Here is a 22,814-nt window from a genome sequence, read left to right on the forward strand (position 1 = left end):
ACTTTTTCTGTTTTATCAGATTTGCAGACTCTGTATTGCACTGCTTTTGAGATTTTTAAAATCAAGGCTTGTCTAGTGTAAGGGAACTGGAATTGGTTTATTATTATCACAAGTACCGAGATACAATGAAAAGCTTGTCTTGCATACTATTCCTACACATCAAATAATGACGAGCATTGTGGTAGAACAAGATAGGACAATAACAGAATGCAAAATAAAGTGTAACATCTACAGATGAAAATACAGTGCGGGTAAGCAATGAGGTGCAATAATGACGTGCTGTAGATAGTAAGGTCAGGACGATTTTATCTTACTGGGAAAGCACTTAGTAGTCATAACAGCAGGGTAGAAGCTGTCATTTAGCGTGGTTGTATGCGTTTTCAGGCTTTTGCACCTTCTGTCATATGGGAAAGCAGAGAAGAGATAATATCATGGGTGGGTGGGGTCTTTGATTATGTTGGCTGCACTTCTAAAGCAGCGAGTGCTGTACAGTCTATGGGGGGGGGAGGGAAGAGTCTGGTTTCTGTGATGTGCTAAGCTGTGTTCACAACTCTCTGCAATTTCTTGTTATCGTGGGCAGAGTGATTGCCACACCAAGCTGTGATGTATCTGGATAAGATGTTTTCTATGTTGCATTGATAAAAATTGATAAAGGTCAATGGGAACATGCCAAATTTCTTTAGTCTCCTGAGGAAGTAGAGCCACTATTGAGCTTTCTTGGCCATGGCATCTACATGGCTGGACCAGACTGGCTATTGATGATATTTGCTTCTCGGAATTTGAAGCTCTTAAACCTCTTCGCCTCAACGCTGTTGATGTAGACAGGAGTATATGCGCAGCCCTCGACCCCCATCCTGAAGTCAATGACCAGATTGTCTTTTCTGGTGACATTGAGGGAAATGTTGTCATAGCATCATGTTCTTAAGCTCTCCATCTCCTTGGTGTACTAAGACTCATTGTTATTTGAGATATGGCCCATTCTGTTGGTAGTATCATCTGTAAATATGTAGATGGAGTTAGAACAAACTCTGACAGTGCAGTCGTAGGTGTACAGAGACTAGAGCAGGGGTTCCAAACCATTTTATGCCATGGACCAATACCATTAAGCAAAGAATCCATCGACGCTTATTTTGGAATCCCTTGGAGAGTAAGGGGCTGAGTACACATCCTCGTGATTCACCAGTGTTTAGAATGCTGTTGCCTATCCTCACTGATTGTGATCTGTTGGTCAGGAAGTCAAGGATCCGTTTGCAGAGGGAGGTGTTGACTCCCGGGACCCAGAGTTAGATGATGAGTTTGCTTGGAATTATAGTACTGAAGGCAGAGCTGTAGTCAATAAACAATAGTCTAATTAGGTAACCAGGGGCTCCAGAGGTGAATGTAGGGCAGAGAACTGGCATCTGCCGTAGACCTGTTTTTGGCAGTAGGGGAATAACAGTCGGTCAAGGTTGTCTGCAAGGCTGGAGTTAATGTTGTTACATGACCAGTTTCTTAAAGCACGACATGACGGTAGATGTCAGAGCCAGAGGGTTGTAGTCATTAAGACATGTTACCTTGTTTTTCTTAGATACCAGGATGATAGTGGCTCTTGTTAAAGCAGGAGGAAATCGGGGCAGGTGAATGATGAGGGATCTGGGCAGATACTGCACGAGGAGCTTCAGCTCAGAATCTTCAGAGTTAACTATAAATCCAGGGCAGGGAGGCAGAGTCATAGAGAACTTTAATATCATTTCTGGGCAGCTGGAAGTGGGCTGACTTCAGGAGCAGCAGAGCTGGGCTGGGAGTTTGAGGCAATGCAAAGGACAAGATGTGACTGTGTTTTACTCGGTGCACATACGATTGACTAATACCGTGAAGGAAATATGTCATTGATGGGAATAGACAGAGCCTTCTCACTGGTGGTTACTTTTTTCCCCCTAGTGGTGTAACTTTAACACTGCACCATTCAATTCCAGACTGCTATAGATACTGTGACCACGTTTAGTTGGTTGATACCTTACTAGTTAGGAATTTATGCCAGTCAGGAGTCCTACCGAAGGGTTTTGGCCTGAAGTGTCAACTGTATTCTTTTCCCCGATGCTGCCTGGCCTGCTGAGTTCCTCCAGCATTTTGTGTGTGTTGCTCAGACGTCCAGCATCTGCAGATTTTTTCTTGTTTAGGAGTTTATGCTGATCAATTGTTTAATTCACCACCTATCACTACATTTTTTCTTTTCTATTTTTGAAGTTAAAATAATTTCTTATAATGTTTTATAGACAATAGACAATAGGTGTAGGAGTAGGCCATTCAGCCCTTTGAGCCAGCACCACCATTCTCTGTGATCATGGCTGATCAATCCACAATCAGTACCCTTTTCCTACCTTCTCCCCATATCCCTTGACTCTGCTATTTTTAAGAGCGCTATCTAACTCTTTCTTGAAAGAATCCAGAGAATTGGCCTCCATAGTTTTCTTATAATGAGCTGTATTTAGTCATAGTTTCACAGCATGGAAACAGGCCCTTTGTCTCAACTGGTCCATTTTGTCTGTGTGGCCCATCTATCCACATTTGGCCCATAGCTCTCTAAATCTCTCTTCTCCATCTACTTATGTAGATGTGTTTTTAACATTGCTAATGTGTCCGCCTCAGCAACTATTTCTGGCAGCTCATTCCAAATACATGCCACTGTGTGCTTGAGGAACCTGCTCCTGATGCCCCTTCTAAATCTCTTGCTCTGATCTTAAACCCATGTCATCTTGTTTTCAGCCTTTCCTCCCTGGGAAAAAGGTTATGTGCTTTCATCCTATCTATGCCTGTCATGATATCATATAACTCTATTAGTTCACTCTTCAGTCTCCTAAAATTCAGGGAATAAAATCCTAGTCTATTCAAAATTTCCTTTTAACTCGGGTCTCCAAGTCCAGGCACATGGTGGTAAACCTATTCTGCAAATGTATTTGTCCTGTATTCTTTATTTAATTTTGGGCATTGAAGTGCTTTGCTGATATATTGAACTTAGTCAAGAAGGCTATCAATGTTAGATAACTCCAGCTGCACGGTGGGACTTTCAGACTCTTGCTTCTTAACTGGGAGATAAATGGGAAGGCACACATTCAAACAACCATATGATACAGAAAGAAACCATTCAGCCTATCATGCTTTTCAAGAAGAGTGTTTCTCAATCAATAGCTGCCTGCCGTCTTTTTCTATCACAGTTTTATTGCTGTAGCCTTTACTTGTTGTTGGTATTTGCTTTGGTTTATTATTATTATTATTATTATTATTACGCATACCAATATAAAATGAAAAATTTATCTTGCATACTGCTTATACAGATAAAATCATTACACAATTGACCATCGAGTCTGCTCCGCCAATTGATCATGGCTAATTATCTTCCTTCTCAACCACATTCTCCTAAATCCTCCCTGTAACCTTTGAAACCCTTACTAATTAAGAACTTATCGACTTATGCTTTCAATATATCCAACGACTTAGTCTCCATGCCCAAATGTGGCAAAAAAATTCCACAGTTTCACTGCCCTTTGGCTAAATAAGTTACTCCTTATCTCTCCTGTAAAGTGATGCCCTTCTTTTATGAAACTGTGTCCTCTGGTCTGCAATTCTCCAACAATTGGAAACATCCTATCAATGTCCACTCAGTCTAAGCCTTTGAATATACAGCAGGCTTCATTGAGATCCCCTTGTTCTTCTAAACTCCAGCAAGTTCAAACCCAAAGCCATCAATTCTCCTCATACATTAACCCTTTCATTCCCGGGATTATTTTTAGAAATCTCTTCTGAGCTCTCTCGAAAGCCAACACATCCTTCCTTAGATATGTGGTCCAAAACTTCTCACAATACCCAAATGAACACTGACCAATGCCTCATAAAGCCTCAACGTTGCATCTTTGCTTTTACATTCGAATCATCTGGAAATGAATGCTAATATTGCATTTGTCTTCCTTACTGACTGAACCTGCAGGTTAACCTTAAGGGAATTCTTGATTGGACATGGCATCAAAGGTTATGGGATGAAGGGTAGGAGCTGGGGTTGAGGAGGAGAAAAAAAAAGCATCAGCCATGACTGAATTGCGGAGCCTACTCGATGGGCCACATAGCCTAATTCTGCTCCTATGTCTTATGGTCTTATGGAATCCTGCATGAGTCCCTTTACACCGATTTCTGAATTCACTCCAGGTTTAGAAAATGGTCTACTCTTTTATTTCTTCTACCAAAGTGCATGACCATACACTTCCCTACACGGTATTCAATTTGCTGCTTCTTTGCCCATTTTCCTAATCTGTCCAAATCTTTCTGCAGAATCCCTGTTTCTTCAATAGTATTTGTTCCTCCATCCATCCTCATATCCTCTGCAAACCTTACCATAAATCCATCAATTCTGTCATCCAAATCATTAATGTATAATGTGATAAAAAGTAGATACAACTCTGGCCAATGCAGAACAGCACTAGTCACTGGCAGCCAAGCGGAAAAGGCTCACTTTATTCTCACACTTCCCCTTCTGCCAGTCAGCCAATCTTCTGTCCATGCTAGTATCCTTTCTGTAGTACCTTACCATCTTGTTTAGCAGCCTCATGTGCAGTACCTTGTCAAAGGCCTTCTAAAAGTCCAAGTAAACACCATCCACTGAATCTCATTTGACTACTTTGTCTGTTATTTCCAGAAAGAATCCCAAACGATTTGTCAGACGATATTTCCCCTTAAGGAAACCATGCTGACTCCAGCCTATTTTATCCTATGTCTCCAAGTATGTCAGAATCTCATTCTTAATGGACTCTTAACATCTTGCCTATCTGGTTATCTGGCCTTCATTTTTGTCATTTGCTTCCCTCCCTTTTTAGAGTGGAGTGACATTTGCAATTTTCAACTTCTCCAGAAACATTCCAGAATCGATTGGTTCTTGAAATATCACTACCAATGCCTCCACAATCTCTTAGCTATCTCTTTCAGAACCCTGGGGTGTAGTCCATCTTGTCCAGGTGACTTATCTAACTTTAGACCTTTCAGCTTCCCTGGTGCCTTCTTCTTTGTAATAACTTAGGAGCAAGGTAGATCCCAGAGTCGAAAGGCCAAGAGTCACTCAGGAGTCTTATAACAGTGGGATAGAAGCTGACCTTGAGCCTGGTAGTACTTTCAGGCTTTTATAGCTTCTGTCCAGTGGGGGAGGGGAGAAGAAAGAATGCCCAGGGTATGCGGATCATTGATTATGCTGGCTGCAAGAAGTATCAATCAAGTCCATACTTGAGGCTAAGCTGTGTCCACAACTCTGCAATTTCTTACAGTCACATGCAAAACAGTGCCATTCCAAGCCATTATGCATCCAGACTGAATGCTTTACTAAGTGCATCAATAAAAAAAAATTTCAAGAGTCACTAGGACCATACTGATTTCTTTAGCCTCCTGAGTAAGTTGTGGTGTTGTAAGCTTTCTTGGCCTTGACATCAATGTGATTGGTCACTACTAGTGATGTTCACACCGAGAACTAGGACCGGCTATTGGTGATACCCACACCTAGAACTTGAAGTTCTCAACTCTCTCAACCTCAACACTGTTGATGTTGACAGGAGCAGGTTCAATGTCACTCACCACCCTCTTCTGAAGTCAATGACCAGCTCTTTTGTTTTATTGACTTTAAGGGAAAGTTTGTTGCCATGACATCATGTCACTATTTTAATGGGTTCTATCGGGTGTCTTTATTTCTTGCTCACCTGCAGGGAGACAAATCTCAAGGTTGTATTAAGCATGTACATACTTTGTCAGTAAATATATTTTGAACTTTGAACTAGATACTTTATTTCCTTTCTGTACAATGCTTCATCATTATTTGTGACATAGCCCACTGTTGTACTATCATCTGCAAACTTTTAGATGGAGTTAGAGCAGAATCTAGTCATGACTCAACCTTGTGGAGCACCAGTGTTTAGAATAATAGTGCCAGAGGTGTGGCTGCCTGTCCTTATTGATTATGGTCTGTTGGTCAGAAAATCCAGTTGCAGAGGGAGGCATTATCTTACATGGCCTGGAGTTTGGTGTGAGTTTGATTGGAATAACCATTGAAATTGTCTAGTCCAATCAACCTGCACCCAGACCATAGTTCTCCATACCCCTCCTATCCATGTACCCATCACTGATGTTAATCCACTGATGTGGAAAGCTCAAGCAGGGCATCTATAACCTATCTCTGATTGCCACAGAGAAGGTAGCAGTGAGGTGGCTTCCCAAACAGCTACAGTTCTTCTTGTGGAGGTGCTCCCACAGTGCTGTTAGGGAGGGAGTTCCAGGATTTCGACCCAGCACTGATGAGAGCACAATAAGCCTATTATTCTAAGTCTGTGAAAGCTAATTGATCAGTTCACACCAAGAGTTTTATTGTTGGGTGAACATCCTTAAAATGTTCATGTGGGAAGAGCATCTATTTTGCCTGCTTTGTCTAAGCACTGATTGCACATCGTATTATTAGTTCTATGAATGCCATTCTACTCTATGTTGAGTGTCCTACACGCCCCACAGAAACACCTCTACCCAGCCACTCCTCTCTCCTAAAGCCATCACAACCATAATCTACCCTTTAATCAGCATGTGGTTGTTGATGATCTCTAGCTCTCTCTTCTAACGAAGGTGCTGTGTAGACAACCAGTGGCCTGGTATTCTAAGGGAATATTCATTAAGTTGATCACGTGATTCTTGTATTTGCCAATCTGATGTAATGGATCTGCAGAGTTGACTTCTCCTTGTATACACATGACTTTGGTTGGTCAGTGTTGCATTTTCTGTACCTAGCTCACAAGCAAGGAGGTTAAGAAGTAGAAGCAGGAGTTGGCGCTATAACCCAGCCTGACCTTCCTTAGTGCTAATGCTCAGTCTCAGCATTACATCTTAATCTCTGTATCACTCAATTCTCTCAGAATCCGAAAACTTCCCATCTTACTCCTGAATGTACCCGATGACTGAACATTCAAAGTTTTTGATGGTAGAGAATTATAAAGGAATATGCATCCTAATTGCCTGGTCCTCTAGCATGCAACAAGGAGTCCTTGTTCTGGATTCCACAGGAGGTCCTCACTTACCATTCATGTAATATCTTCCTTTCTTCTAACCTTCTAGCCTTCATCCTACTCAATTTTTCCTTGGAGGAGGATATCTCCCTTATCACAGGGATAAATCCAGTGGATCTATAAATCATTTGTGATTGACGATTAAACTTCCTAAATTCAAAATTAAAAGTAAGGTTTTAGTTGGTCTGATTTTCTTCCTCTTGGCTCCTTTCAGTAAAGAGTATGATTCTATGTATCTTTCTGTTGGATTCCTTCATCCAGATCTTGCTGGAGACACAAGAGACTTCAGATGCCGGAATCTGGAACAACAAACAATCTGTTGGAGGGGCTCAGCAGGCCACACAGCATCTGTGGGAGGAAAGGAATTGTCAACGTTTCAAGTTGAAATCCTGCATCAGAAGTTTACACATTGATGCAGTTTTGACCCGAAGCATCAACAATTCCTTTCATCCCACAGCTAATGTTCAACCTGCTGACTTCCTTCAACAGATTGTTTGTTTGTTGTTGTGTTTTGTGCTTGAAAACAGGAAATTGGTTCATTATTGTCACATGTACTGAGGCACAGTGCGAACAATTCATGCTGATCAATTTATTATAGCAGTGCATTAAGGTAAACAATAACAGCGTGCAGAATATAGTGTTACAGTTACAGAAGAAGTGCAGTGCAGGTGGACAATAAGATGCATGGCCACAATGAGGTAGACTATGAGGTTAAGAGTCTGTCTTACTGTATCATTCTGTAGTCTTATAACAGCAGGATAGAAGGTGGCCTGCAGCCTGGTGGTACTTGATTTCAGGCTTTTTCTCCATTCTCCCCCACCCCTCCTATCGAGTAAAAGATTTAAAATATCTAGGTGAGTGGGGTCTGCTTTACTGAGGCAGTGAGGAGTGCAGGCAGGGTACATGGAGGAGAGGCTGGTTTCCGTGATGTGCTGAGGTGTATGCACATCTCTGCAGTTTCTGCAGACATGGGTGCCTCTAAACACGAACATTTACTCTGGTTTCTCTCCATTTAAAATAATTCAGTTTTCTGCTGTGGTCTATGAACATCAATATTTTCCCACAGTATATTCTGTGCATTACTTTTTAGCTCATCCACGTAACCTGCCTGTGACATCCCTTTCTGTTCTTATTACAACTTGCTCTGTTTTGTATTGTTGTCCAACTTACATAAGTTATTCTTGGTTTCTTTAGCTAGATAGAGATTTACCAAGATGTAGCCTAGATTAGATAATATGAGTCATAAGGGGAGGTTGGACAGACTTGTTTTCTCTGGAGCATTGGAAGCTGTGGGGAGACAGGATAATGGTTTGGACCATAAGACAAAGGAGCAGAAGTCGGCCATTCGGCCCATCGAGTCTGCTCCGCCATTTTATCATGAGCTGATCCATTCTCCCATTTAGGCCCCCTCCCCCACCTTCTCACCATAACCTTTGATGCCCTGGCTACTCAGATACCTATCAATCTCTGCCTTAAATACACCCAATGACTTGGCCTCCACTGCCACCCGTGGCAACAAATTCCACAGATTTACCACCCTCTGGCTAAAAAAATTTCTTCGCATCACTGTTCTGAATGGGCGCCCTTCAATCCTTAAGTCATGCCCTCTCGTACTAGACTCCTCCATCATGGGAAACAACTTTGCCACATCCACCCTGTCCATGCTTTTCAACATTCGAAGTGTTTCTATGAGGTCCCTCCTCATTCTTCTAAACTCCAAGGAACACAGTCCAAGAGCGGTCAAACGTTCCTCATATGTTAACCCTCTCATTCCCAAAATCATTCTAGTGAATCTTCTCTGTACCCTCTCCAATGTCAGCACATCCTTTCTTAAATAAGGAGACCAAAACTGCCCACAGTACTCCAAGTGAGGTCTCACCAGCACCTTATAGAACCTCAACATCACATCCCTGCTTTACTTCCTATACTTTACTTTACTATCCTATACTTTATTCCTCTAGAAATGAATGCCAACATTGCATTTGCCTTCTTCACCACTGACTCAACCTGGAGGTTAACCTTAAGGGTATCCTGTACGAGGACTCCCAAGTCCCGTTGCATCTCAGAACCTTGAATTCTTTTCCCATTTAAATAATAGTCTGCCCGTTTATTTCTTCTGCCAAAGTAAATAACCACACACTTTCTAACATTGTATTTCATTTACCACTTCTTTGCCCATTCTTCCAATCTATCCAAGTCTCTCTGCAGACTCTCCGTTTCCTCAGCACTACCGGCCCCTCCACCTGTCTTCGTATCATCAGCAAACTTAGCCATGAAGCCATCTATTCCAAAATCTAAATCGTTGATGTACAATGTAAAAAGAAGTGGCCCCAATACGGACCCCTGTGGAACACCACTGGTAACCGGCAGCCAACCAGAATAGGATCCCTTTATTCCCACTCCCTGTTTCCTGCCAATCAGCCAACGCTCTATCCACGTATGTAACTTTCCCGTAATTCCATGGGCTCTTATCTTGTTAAGTAGGCTCATGTGTGGCACCTTGTCAAAGGCCTTCTGAAAATCCAAATATACAACATCCACTGCATCTCCCTTGTCTAGCCTACTTGTAATTTCCTCAAAAAATTGTAATAGGTTTGTCAGGCAGGATTTTCCTTTAAGGAATCCATGCTGAGTTCTGCCTATCTTGTCATATGCCTCCAGGTACTTTGTAACCTCATCCTTGACAACCAACTCCAACAACTTCCTAACCACTGATGTCAAGCTAACAGGTTTATAATTTCCTTTTTGTTTTCTTGCCCCCTTCTTAAATAGTGGAGTGACATTTGCAATCTTCCAGTTCTCCAGAACCATGCCAGAATCTATTGACTTTTGAAAGATCATCGCTAATGCCTCCGCAATCTCCACAGCTACTTCCTTCAGAACACACGGGTGCATTCCATCTGGTCCAGTAGATTTATCTACCTTTAGACTATTCAGCTTCCTGAGTACTTTCTCTGTCATAATTGTGACTGCACACACTTCTCTTCCCTGCCACCCTTGAGTGTCCGGTATACTTCCTCAGTGAAGACATGCAAAATACTCGTTCAGTTCCTCTGCCATCTCCTTATCTCCCATTACAAATTCTCCAGCATCATTTTCTATTGTTTATGCAGTTATGAAAGGCATAGATAGGGTGGGCAGCCGTTTTGTTTTCCCAGGGTCAAAATGCCAACTACTAGCGGGCATGCATTTAAGATGCGATGGGTTAAGTTCAAAGGGCAAGTATTTCATACAGAGAACAGTGGGTGTCTGGATTGCGCTGCCAAGGATTGTAGTCAGGAGTAGATATTTGCAAACAGCAGAGGCCCCAGCGCTGACTCTTGAAGCATCTCCTAGTTACGTTCTGTCCATCTGAAAAAGACCCATTTACTCTTACCCTTTCTGCACCTCACAGAGGTTTTTAAATCCAACCACATGCCACATCTCTGCATGATGCCCACTGACCTGCGAACCACACTGAGACATCTCCTTGTGTATATCCCACTCTGTATCAATGTAAGATAGTAGTGATTGGTTTGGAGATCTGTGTAGGATATTAGGCTACTGCATGTGTTTCTGATCGCTGCCCTTTGTCTGCAGTACTGGTGGACAGAGAAAGGTAAATGCGTGGAAGGGAGAATAGAGGCGCAGTGTCTCAAGGTACTAATCAAGGCTGCGGTTGACACTTGAGACTCCAGCTGCAGGGTCATAGGCTAAAAGTCATCCTTAGAGGAGACATTGGAACAGAGTGTCGTCTTTCACAAGCACCAGATGATCTGTGTGTGGACGCATGCGATATTGTTGATGTCATTTTTGAATCCCCCGAAGCTTTGCACTGAAGTCTAAAGGACTATTGCTTTACACAAAACAGGGACTGAGAGGAGGAGAAAACCCCAAGCCAACGTGTAATGCATAGCATTACTTGGTGAGGCAGTGCTGTCCTCTGCCTCTGCACATCAAAAGGCTGCAACTGGGAAATAATTTATACCAGGTGCATTAATGTACAATATGCAACATATGTCTTGACACTCTAGACATGTCGCCATTCTAACTGTTATTTCAGGCCTGAGGTACCAACAAGCTGATTTTACATCATTAATGATGGTGAAGTTATTTGCATCCTGCATTGCCACAATGAAAGGGACAGCAACATTGCGCTTAGTGTGGAAATCCCCAAGTTAGTGTTACTGGCACCCTGCTGAAGCCGAGTCCCACACCAACAATGGTGCAAAATAATCCAAATACTCATCTGGATCAGCCACATAGATCCTTGTGGCTACAAGAGGACAGGTATCCCGCAGCGAGTGGCTCACTTCCTGACACCTGAAAGCCTTTGCCTTATCTAACAACACACAAGTCAGGAGTGTGATGCAATGTTTTCTGTTTCTGTGGATGAGTGCAGCTTGAACAACTCTCAAAGTGTTTGATGCTGTCACAGGACAATGAAGTCGGCTTGATTGCACCTCACTTACCTTCCTGAAAATTCATTCCCTCCACCACTGGTACTACCTGCAGTTGCTCACTTGGGCTACTTTAAGTAGCAGCTTCCAAACCGGATACCTGACAAGAAGGACAAGAGCAACTCATGCACGAGAGCATGAGTTTTATGTATAATATTTCAGTTACCATGATTGCTAATTGGTTTATTATTATGACATGTACCAAAGTACAGTAAAAAAATCTTTGTTTTGTATGCCATACGTACAAATCATTTCACAACATCGGTACATTGAGGTAGTACAAGGGGAAAGAAATAACAGAAAGCAGAATATAGTACTACAGTTACAGAGAAAGTATATTGCAGCTAGAACATATGCAGTAGATTGTGAAGTTGGGAGTCCATCTTATTGTACAAGTGGTCCATTCCATAGTCTTATAACAGCAAGACTAAAGCTTTCTTTGAACCAGGTGACACATGCAATTAGACTTTTCTGTCTTCTGCCCAATGGGAGGAGGAGGAAGAGAGAATGTTTAGTGGGGATAGGGTCTTTGATCATGTTGCCAGCTTTTCTGAGGTATTGAGAAGTGTCGATGGAAAGGAGGCTGGTTTCCATGCTGTGCTGAACTGTGTCCAACAAACCAGTGCAGCTTCTTATGATCGTGGGCAAATTAGTTGCCAGACCAATTCATGATGCATCTGGATAGGATATGTTCAATGGTGCATTGATAAAAATTCACGTAGGTCATCTGGGACATTTTGAATTTCCTTAACCTTCTGAGGAAGTAGAGGTGTTGGTGTGCTTTCTTGGCTATGGTGTCTACAAATTTACTTTTTGAAATACTTAAAATGCTGCTAAAACTTGTAATATTTCTCCTTCCTAGTTTGCAGTCTTTGAGAATCCTTCTGTGTGAGATGTGAGAGATCCATTTGAATGAATACCGTGAGAGATCCATTTGAATGAATACCAAACAGCTCTAGATGTTGGAGCAGAGGTTGATATCCCTATAAACGTAATCAGATTATCCATATTTTTTTCATGGGAAGTAGTAACCTTTGACTTTGGTAGAACTAGATTTCATGAGGGGAATTTCCCCTGTGTATATATAGCACATGTAGCAGAGTACAGATTTCTAACTCGCTGAGGTAGTGGGCAGTTCATTTGTGATGGGTCCCTTGAGTCAATAAACAAAGCCCAAACCACCTCATGAATATCACGAAAAAGCTCCCACATCAAAGTAGTCTGTTAAATCTTATACAATATTAGCAGTGATCTTCATCAGGGTTAAAGCAAAATTGAAGTTTCGTTTTGCCAAAACACATTTTTAAAAATCCTCTTGCAGAAGCAAAGAGCACATTTGGGAATATCACAGTTTTTCCACATGTGAAAGGGAGTGTCAGAATTTGTTCCTTTGATCATTCCTCATGGGATGTGCTATCTTTGGTGTTCCACACTGAGTATTTGTTGCTGTCTGGCATATACACAGTGATGTAAAACAACATGTAGAAAGCAGCTTTCACCACGCATGTAAGGTACAACTGATTTTTCAAGTATATTGTAAAATGTCAGTGAGTGAGTTTAAGGCAAGTCTGTGGACTGGAATGTGTAACACCATTGTAACCCCTTAATTAGAAGCACTGGTTGGGAACTCCAATCTCAGCCATGTTATGTTAGGCTGCTTCGACCCTTGGGATTGCTTTGGGATTTAACCCTTTCTTCTCCACATTTCCGGGCAGTGAGGAAAAATAGCCTTGTGGAATGGAACCAGCTTTATCCACACTTTGGGAACTACTTCAAGTCAAGGTGAGTTTATTGTCCTACGTATGAGAATGGTGAAGTACAAGTACAATGACAAACTTTCAGCAGCATTGGCAAGTAGACTGAGACAACAGACAGAACATAAGTTATTCATAAATTGTATATAAGTTATACAAGATGGTGAAGGAAATGCGGAAACAGTACATTAGTACAAAACCATAATCAGAGACAAGTCCATGGTAGTGCAAGACATGGTCCATAATGTTCCACTGCTGAGGTGATTTGCCACCCCCTTCTTCTGGGCAGTGTCTTTACAAGACAGGTGACCTCAGCCATTATCAATATTCATTAGAGATTGTTTGCATGGCATCAGTGGTCACATAACCAGGACTTGTTATATGCACCAGCTCCTCATACAACCATCTACCACCTCCTCCCATGGCTTCATGTGACCCTGATCGGGGGTGGGGTGGGGTGGAGTGGGGTGAAGCAGGTGCTACATCTTGCCCAAGTGTGATCTGTAGGCTAGAGGAAGGAAGGAGTGCCGTACACCTCCTTTGGTAGAGACGTATCTCCACCCCACCACCCAGGGTGATCTCATAGAGGTATATAAAGCCATGAAGAACAAAGATGGGTGAATGCACCACAGTCCCAGGGTTGGGGAGTCAAATATATAGACAGCATGTGTTTAACTTGAGAGAAGAGATATCTACTAGGAACCTGAGGGACAACTTTTTCAACCAGAAGGTGGTCTATAAATGGAATGCACTGCTGGAGGAAGTGGTTAAGGCAAGTACATTAAAAATATTTTAAAATGAGTATGAATAGACAAGGTTTAGAGGAATGTATGATAATTGCAGGTAAACAGGAATAGTTTAGATAAGCATCTTAGTTGGCATGGATCACTGGGGCCCAAGTTCAGTTTTTATGATGTATAAATCAGTGACTCTAAAACACATATTCAACTTGGGCAACTTAAATATTAATCTTAATTAAAATAAAGTTAGAAATTAGCACAGGCTCATTTTCCTTTTCTGTAAGGGTCCTTGACTGTTCACATGAACTGTGCCTCAGCTGGTTGTGTGAAGTACATCTGGTTACTCGCTCAGTAAGTTATGAACAGCAGTGAGTCCTGGGGCTGAGCCAGTTGCACTTGCATCTGAACTGCAGCTCACTCCACACTTCTGGGCTATGAATCTAGCTTATGCGTAACTAGCCGACAATTCCCTGTACATTGGTCGAGTAGACGTCGCCATCCTTCGGCCCATTGTCTCCCCTCTAGTTCACTCCCCCTGATGGAATGGAAATGACATGGAGTCATCCTGTGCGCAGCCACCTGCCAGTGTTGACACATTTTGGTTTGCCAGGAAAAAGTGAATTTTATAAATACAAGAAATTCTGCAGATGCTGGAAATCCAAAGCAACACACACAAAATGCTGGAGGAGCTCAACAGATCGGGTAGCATCTATGGAAATGAATAAGCAGTCAATTTTCTTTCAAGTCTGGAAAAGAAGGGGGAAGACGTCAAAATAAAATGGTTGGGGGAGGGGAATGAGGATAGCTAGGTGACAGGCGAAGCCAGGTGGGTAGGAAAGATAAAGAGGAATAAATCTGATAGGAGAGGAGAGTGGATCATAGGAGAAGGAGGAGGGGACTCGGAGGGGTTGTGTGATAGGCAGGTGATATGAGATAAGGGGCCAGAGTAGGGAATAGAAGAGGGGAGGGGAGGGAGTTTTTTTTTACCAAAAAAAAATCAATATTCATGCCATCAGGTTGGAGTCTGCCCAGATGAAATATAACTTGTTGCTCCCCCACTTTGAAGGTGGTCTCATCATGGCAGAAGAGGAGGCAATGGACTGTCATGTCAGAATGGTAATTGAAATGTTTGGTCATTGGAAAGCTCTGCTTTTGGCAGATGGAGTAGAGGTGCTCAACAAAGTGCTGCCCCAATTTATGGCAGGTCTCACCGATGTAGAGGAGTCCACCAGGAAGGTCCATTTTTAGAATGAGATTTGCCCCAGTCTGCGCTATTTCCGATGTTTACAGACTCTTGATATTTGCTCTGCATCGCCATCTGATGGTGGGTGTGGGAACAAACCACTTGACCTGAGGAAGTAAAGCAATGGATCAATGTTGAATAACACTATAGAGGCTGCGAATCACATACTTACCCAGATCTCTAGCAAAGCAAGTAACTTTCAGCTCCTGGGAATGACAACACAGACACTTCTGAGGAGAGTCTCTAGGAAGAGGTACAGTCGACGTTTCAGGCCGAGACCCTTCGTCAGGACTAACTGAAGGAAGAGTTAGTAAGAGATCTCTTACTAACTCTTCCTTCAATTAGCCCTGACGAAGGGTCTCGGCCTGAAACGTCAACTGTACCTCTTCCTAAAGATGCTGCCTGGCCTGCTGCGTTCACCAGTAACTTTGATGTGTGTCGCTTGAATTTCCAGCATCTGCAGAATTCCTGTTGTTTGCATTTCTGAGGAGAGTTAAGGAACAAAGGAATGAGGGGTTTAGCATATGTGGTATGTTTGGTTCTCTTGGATTTACTGTGTATACGCACAAGAAAACACAAATCAGGATTGTACATATACAGTGACATATATGTACTTCGATAATATGTTTACTTTGAACTTTAGTGTCTCTGGGCCTGTAGATGAAAGTAATTCAATAGGATGATGGGGGGATCGCATTGGATACTGAAATGGCCTGCATAGAGTGAATGTGGAGAGGATGTTTCCATTAGTAGGAGAGTCTGGGATCCGTGGCATAGCCTCAGAATATAAGGTGTCTCTTTAGAACTGAGAAGTAGAGGAATTTCTTTGGCCAGAAGGTAGAGAATCTGTGGAATTCATCGCCACAGGGACTGTGAAAGCTAAGTCATTTGGTACATAAGGCAGAAAATGATATGTTCTCGATTGGTGAAGAGTTAAGGGTTACAGGGAGAAAGTGGGAAAATGGGGTTTGAAAAAAGTCTAATTCTTTTGCTGCATCTTATGGTCTTACAGAAGATTGCACTTTTAGATATGTGTGATGGAAGATGGGAGGAGGCCATTACATGGACTTGAGCTGTGGATTTCTATGCAAAGACTGTACAACAAAACTACATGTCAGAAGTGACTGGCATTAACAAGTATGTCTTTTGTATGATGATGTGGTTAAATGGTTTGTTATTGTCACATGTATATAGAAAAATTGTCTTGCCTGCCGCACATACAGATCATTTCATTACGACAGTGCCTTGAGGGAGGAGAAGAAGAAGCACTAACAGAGTGCAGAATGAAGTGTTACAGTTACAGAAAAAGTGCATTGCAGGTTAACTAAAAGGTGCAAGGCCAAAGCAAAGTAGACTGTAAGGTCAAGAATCAATCTTATCTGAATCAGATCAGATTTATTAGCATTAACATTTGACACAAAATCTGGTGTTTTGCATCTGCAGTGCAAAGATATAAAAAGCTATAAATCACAGAAATAACTACATAAATAGTGCAAAGAGAAAGAATAGTGAGGTCATGTTCATTAGGTTCCTGGATCATTCTGAAATCTATGGAGGAGGGGAAGAAGCTGTTCCCAAGTCACTGAGTACAGATCTTCCTGTACCTCCTCCCTGACGGTAGTAACAAGAAGGCATATCTGGGGTGGTGAGGTGGATGCTGCAACCTTTAGGTATCATCTCTTAAAAATATCATTGATGGTGGGGAGTGTTTTGCCCATAATGGAGCTGGCTGATTCTTTAACACTCGGCAGCCTTGTGTGATCCTGTGCATTAGAGGCTTCATACCAGTCTGTGATGCAGCCAGTCCACTGTACATTTATAGCATTTTTAAGAGCCTTCTGTGGCATACCAAGCTCCTAACAAAGTAGAGCTGCTGGTATGCCTCCTTTGTGATTGTATCAATGTATATCATTCTAAGGGAACATTCAGTAGTCTTATATCAGCAGGATAGAAGGTCCTTGCGCTTGGCATTATGTGCTTTCAGGCCTTTGTGTCTTCTGTCCGGTGGTGGGAGGAAGGGTGGTGGAGGAAGAAGAAGAGAATGATGAATTGCAGTCATTTACATGTGGATCAGTTGACCAGGCAGAGTGAGCAGTAAGAACACACTCAGAACTGGGACGAGCATTATTAAATTCAGGCCACGCTGAGAACTCACAGAAGAGGCAATTGTGTGAGTGTTTTCTGGTACGCACATAATACACCAATGTTAAAGGCCGAAATACAGCTTTGCAGCACAACCAGTCCTCCGATTTTGTGCTATTCCTGACGTCTACTTGAGCCAGACAACAATAAAACATTTTAGTTAGTTGGCAGGGCTGCCTGCTGCTGAAGCCATGTGGCTTGCTGGAGTATTTTTCTTTACAGTAAAGGCAGTATGGAAAAATACCTGCTCAATTAAGGGCTAACCCAGAGACAACATCCACCACCTTCATATGGTAAACAGATCCACGGTGAATACTATTTATCCGCAAGGTATTAATTGGATTGAATTTCTTTGCAAGTGGAATTGCAGTTTATTAAGTAGGGAATAATCAACAATTAACATGGCTCATTTTCCCCTTGAAAGCTCCTGTAATTAAACACAGCAGTGGAGATGGGGATTTAAGCATTAAAGGTGTACTGGCCACCCTTTTAGGTTTTGTTACCCCTCCTTCCACTTTCTTTTCCTCTGATTGGAATGCAGGGTGCAGGCAGCTGCAAAAAGCAGCTTTGAGTTGGCTAACGATGATGAAACGTAGAATGGTGGCAGGCTGCTGTGAGCCCAGTCCAAGAGCAGCCCCATCCAGCCCCCTGCTTCTCTGTCGGTGTCTGGGGGAGTCCCGGAAGGTGCTGGGGCTTGCTGGAAATGGAGTTGCAAACAGATGGCTGTTGGAAAAACTGTGTTGCACACCTCTCCCACTTGCAAGCGGTACTCCCCCCTCCCCAAAGAGAATATGTTAGTCCAGGCTTGTTACAGGAACGAGAAGGCAGTGAAGCATCTTAATCACAAACACGTGGGTTGTTTCTCTTGGGGCAAGGGATGGCGGGGATGTGGGAGGTTAGAGAACGATGGATGGAGCACAACATTGTGCATTTACTAGCTTGGATTGTGGGTGTGTGTCTGGTTTCTGTGTGCTGCCTTCTGGTGAAATGTTAATAGCTTCCATTTACCTCATCCCATAGAAAGGGCAGAGGGAGCTGTCCCATCACTGATTCCCAGCCTGCTTCTCGGGCTTGTTGACACCTTTCCTGCGTGGCGACCTGTAGTTTATTCCTGACCCTTGTGGTTTGTTATGTGTAACTCCGGAAAGTTGGCAAAGGACTTCTGACATGTGTTGTCTACTGTATGTGGATTTCCACAGCAGTCACACTTGAGATGTTTTAGAGTCACAGAGGGAAATATGGTACTGAAATGGGATCTTCAGCCCATTGAGTCTATGCTGACCATAAACCACCCATTTTCACTAATTCTACATCAATATATTTATTCTCCTCACATTCATATTAGCTATTCAAGATTTTACCACACACCTACACACAAGGGACAATTGTGTGAGGGTGAGTGGTCAATTAATCTAACAACCTAAGGTCTTTGCAGTTGGGAGGAAACCTGAGCACCCAGGGGAAACCCACGTGGTCACAGGGAGAATTTGCAAGGTCCCCACACACAGAGCTAGAAGTCATGATTGAACCTGGATCTCTGGAGCAGTGAGTTGGAAATTCTAGGTTACAATAACTCAGTAGCAAACAATCTGCTGGAGAAATTCAGTAGGGTGAGCAACACCTGTGAGAGAAAGGAATTGTCGATGTTTTAGGTTGGAAACCTGCATCTGAAGGGTTTCGACCTGAAAAGTCAACAGTTCCTTTCTTCCCACAGATGCTGCTCAATTTCCTGAGTCCACCAGCAGTTTAATGCACTATATTCTAACATCTGCATTTTCTTTTATTGCTATTATAATCAAGCTGCCTTGGATTATACAATAAGTCTTAAACTTTCCTTTGATCCTTCAGATGGCCACACCCTAACCCCTCTACCTCCACTGCAAGCCCTTTTCTACCTGCCAGTCATCTTTTAGGCAGCTTGGTAGTGTAGTGGTCAGCATAACACTTTTACAGCACCACAGCCAGGGTTCAAGTGCCACTGCTTGCCTGTAAGGAGTTTGCAGGCTTTCCCTGTGAACAAGTAGATTTCCTCCAGATGCTCTAGTTTCCTCCGACATTCCAAAGATGTACGGGTTACTAGGTTAATTGGTCACATGGGTGTAATTGGATGCCGTGGGCTGGTTGGACTATAAGGGCCTGTTACTGCACTGTAACTAAATTTTTGAAATATCTCCCCTCAACCCCAATGATGCCTTGAGGATTCTGATGGAGTCTCTTCCACCAACTCCCCCGGCTGCTTACCTTGGCAGAGCCCCTTGCTGTTGCTATGAGAAAATGGTGGACATAGAGTACAGGTATAGGGGGGCAGAGATCAGTAGTGACCACTCTTGCATTGTTATTATTATTCCTCTCCGCACCTTGCGGCACATCAGGTGGCAACCTTGCCATTTCCTTAGCATTTGTCTGTATTTTTTATATGAGGCCGAGTTGCTAGCTCAGTGCTCAGTCCAGCATGGGTGGAAAGTGTGCAAGGAGCCAGTGGGATTGAACCTGGGACCACACCTCAAAGTCCAATGCAGATACCCCTACACCACTGGCCGGCATAGTGAGCACTGTGAAAGGAGCAAAATCTCTGGAGGACTCAGAACTACTGTGCTACTCTGTTGTACTCATGTTATACTTATGACTGTGAGGCTAAACAGAGCTTCGATGCTGTATTTAAGTTTGCTCACACCACTGCCACTGGCCGAATCAAAGATGGTGACAAATTAGCATATAGGTAGGAGATTGAAAATCTAGCTGAGTGGTGCCACAACAACAACCTCTCACTCAATATCAGCAAGACCAAGGAACCAGTACTCACTGGGGGAGTAGAGGTGAGCAGGTTATCAACTTTAAATTCTTCGCTGTTGCCATTTCAGAGGATCTGTTCTGGGTCCAGCACATAAATGCAATTACAAAGAAAGCATGGTTGCACTTCTACTTCCTTAGAAGTTTGCGAAGATTCAGCATGACATCTAAAACTTTGACAAACTTCATTAAGTTTGGAGAGTATATTGACTGGTTGCAACGCTGCCTGGTATGGAAACACCAATGCTCTTGAATTGAGAATGCTGCAAAAAGTAGTGGATATAGCCCAGTCCATCACAGGCAATGCCCTTCCCACCACTGAGCATACCTATAGGTAGCTCTGTCACAGGAAAGCAGCATCTATCTATCATCAAGGACCCCCACCACCCAAACCTTGCTCTCTTCTTACTGCTACCATCAGAAAGAAGGTACAGGGGCCTCAAGATTCATAGCACCAGGTTCAGAAACAATTATTACCCCTCAGCCATCAGCCTCTTCGGTCATGAACCAGTAGGGATAACTTCACTGAGCTTCACTCACCCATCACTGAACTGCTTCCACGCCTATGGACTCACTTTCAAGGACTCTTCACCTTTTGTTCATGGTATTTATTGGTTATTTTTAAAAAATTTTGTTTTGTATTTGCAGAGTTTGTTCTCTTTTGCCCATGGGTTGTCTGTCATACTGGATGCAGCCTTTCATTGATTCTGTTATGTTTCTTTGATTTACTAAGTATGCCCGCAAAAAATCAAATCTCAATAATGGTGACATTTATGTCCCTTGATAATAAATTTACTTTGAACTTTGAAACTCCTTTCTGTGTGTTCTTGGTGCTTCTGAAACTTGAAGCAACATTCCTCCTGGCAAGTGCAGAGTATCCGATTACTCATGACATAGGAAATGGGAAAACGATGGGGAGTCAGGAGGTGATTCACTCTGATAGCACCTCACAACCCCATGACTACAAGGCAGCATATGTATGGGAATACCATTGCATGCAGGTTCCTCCCAAAGCCAAACACCATCTGTTTTGTAAGGAAATTATAGGTCCTTCATTGTTGGGTGTAAGTTGTGGAACTCTCACCCCAGAAATAGCTGAACTTGGATACCTGTAACAGTTCACCTTCCCTGGAGCAGTTAGCGATGAACGACAACTGTTGTTCATGCCAGTGACTACGACAGTCTGTGGAAGAGTAATAAGAAATTATTAAGGTTACAGTGATAAACAAATCTGTAAGTATAAGATGATCATCAGATTGGGATGTGGAGTGGGGCTAAGCAGGAAGTGGGAGCATATTACTTCAGAAAAACTTTGGAGAAATCTGGAGAAGAAAGATTATTTACCTAGGCTTTGGAGACCTCTCTGTGAATTGGGATTAACATACAAAATGCAGGAGTAACTCATTAGGTCGGGCAGTTTCTAGGAAGGGAAATGGCCAGTCATTTGTTTTGGCCCAAAAACTTTCATCGTGACCTGCTGATGTCCTCCAATATTATGTGTGTTGCTCCAAATTCCAGCATCTGCAGTCTCCTTTGTCTACATCCCACCCATTTGGATCTCCATTTGTCACTCAACATGGCCATTTTCAACGTGCTACTTCTTTCTAAACCAATCAGAAGTTAACCTATTCCCCATCACTCTGCTTTGACTGTCAGTCACACATTCCTATTTCCTGTAACCAATGCTTTTTATCCTCACTGGAAGTGTTCAAAGGAAGGAAAGATTTCCGTCCTGGGCTCTGTTCACAATCCTTAATTCATGTAGGCTTCAGGAAATTCCTGAGGGTGCTGGAAATTCCATTGTGAGCCTTGAGGTCAATGGGATGTTGAAAGAATTGGCACACTAGTTAGAAATGGGGATGAGCACTTCTTTCCTGAAGCAATTGTTTTGTCTGAAAAACCCTGCGCAAAGACTACTGCCTATACATTGGTCGGAGACACAGGAGATTAGGCAGATACTGGAAATCTTGAGCAACGCACATAAAATGCTGGAGCAACTCAGCAGGTCAGGCAGCATCTATGGAGAAAACTGGGCAGTCAATGTTTCAGGCCAAGACCCTTCATCAGGTTAGTCCTGACGAAGGGTCTCGGCCTGAAACGTCGACTGCACCTCTTCCTAGAGATGCTGCTTGGCCTGCTGCGTTCGCCAGCAACTTTGATGTATGTTGCTTGAATTTCCAGCATCTGCAGAATTCCTGTTGTTTACCCTTCATCAGGGCTGACTTGCCAAGAATCTCCAGTATTCTGCATGTTTTGCATAAACATTTCCCAGCATTGTTTATTTAATTGAAGATACACAAATTGGCAAGCAGATAGAGTTGTAAATGTATCCAGTGACAGGAGAAATAGCAGCCAAGACTATGATGTCAATGTCAAACAATCAACTTATTAGTTGACATCATTGAGGACTTCTAGATGATATTTCTGAAATGTATCCCTAGTATTTGAAATGAAATCCATTAAATTGAAATCCCATTGAAAAATTAGATGGTCTATATTTGCTGTGGTTTTATGCACCTTATAGATAGTGGATACTACTACACTGAGGTCCTGATGTAGGGTTTGAACCTGAAATATTGAAAGTTCCTTAACTCCCGCAGATATTACTCAAGCTGCTGAGTTCCTCCAACAGATTGTTTGTTGCTGCG

The 22,814-nt window shown here is 42.7% G+C and overlaps 1 protein-coding gene across 2 annotated transcripts in view; it reads left to right on the forward strand.

Annotated features, from left to right (window-relative positions):
- Window positions 1-22,814, forward strand: part of bmpr1ba (bone morphogenetic protein receptor, type IBa) — a 604,340-nt gene that overhangs the window by 124,741 nt on the left and 456,785 nt on the right. The gene's annotated exons all lie outside the window — the stretch shown is intronic.

Source organism: Mobula birostris, chromosome 4 (assembly GCF_030028105.1).
Source record: "Mobula birostris isolate sMobBir1 chromosome 4, sMobBir1.hap1, whole genome shotgun sequence".
Classification (NCBI taxonomy): domain Eukaryota; kingdom Metazoa; phylum Chordata; class Chondrichthyes; order Myliobatiformes; family Myliobatidae; genus Mobula; species Mobula birostris.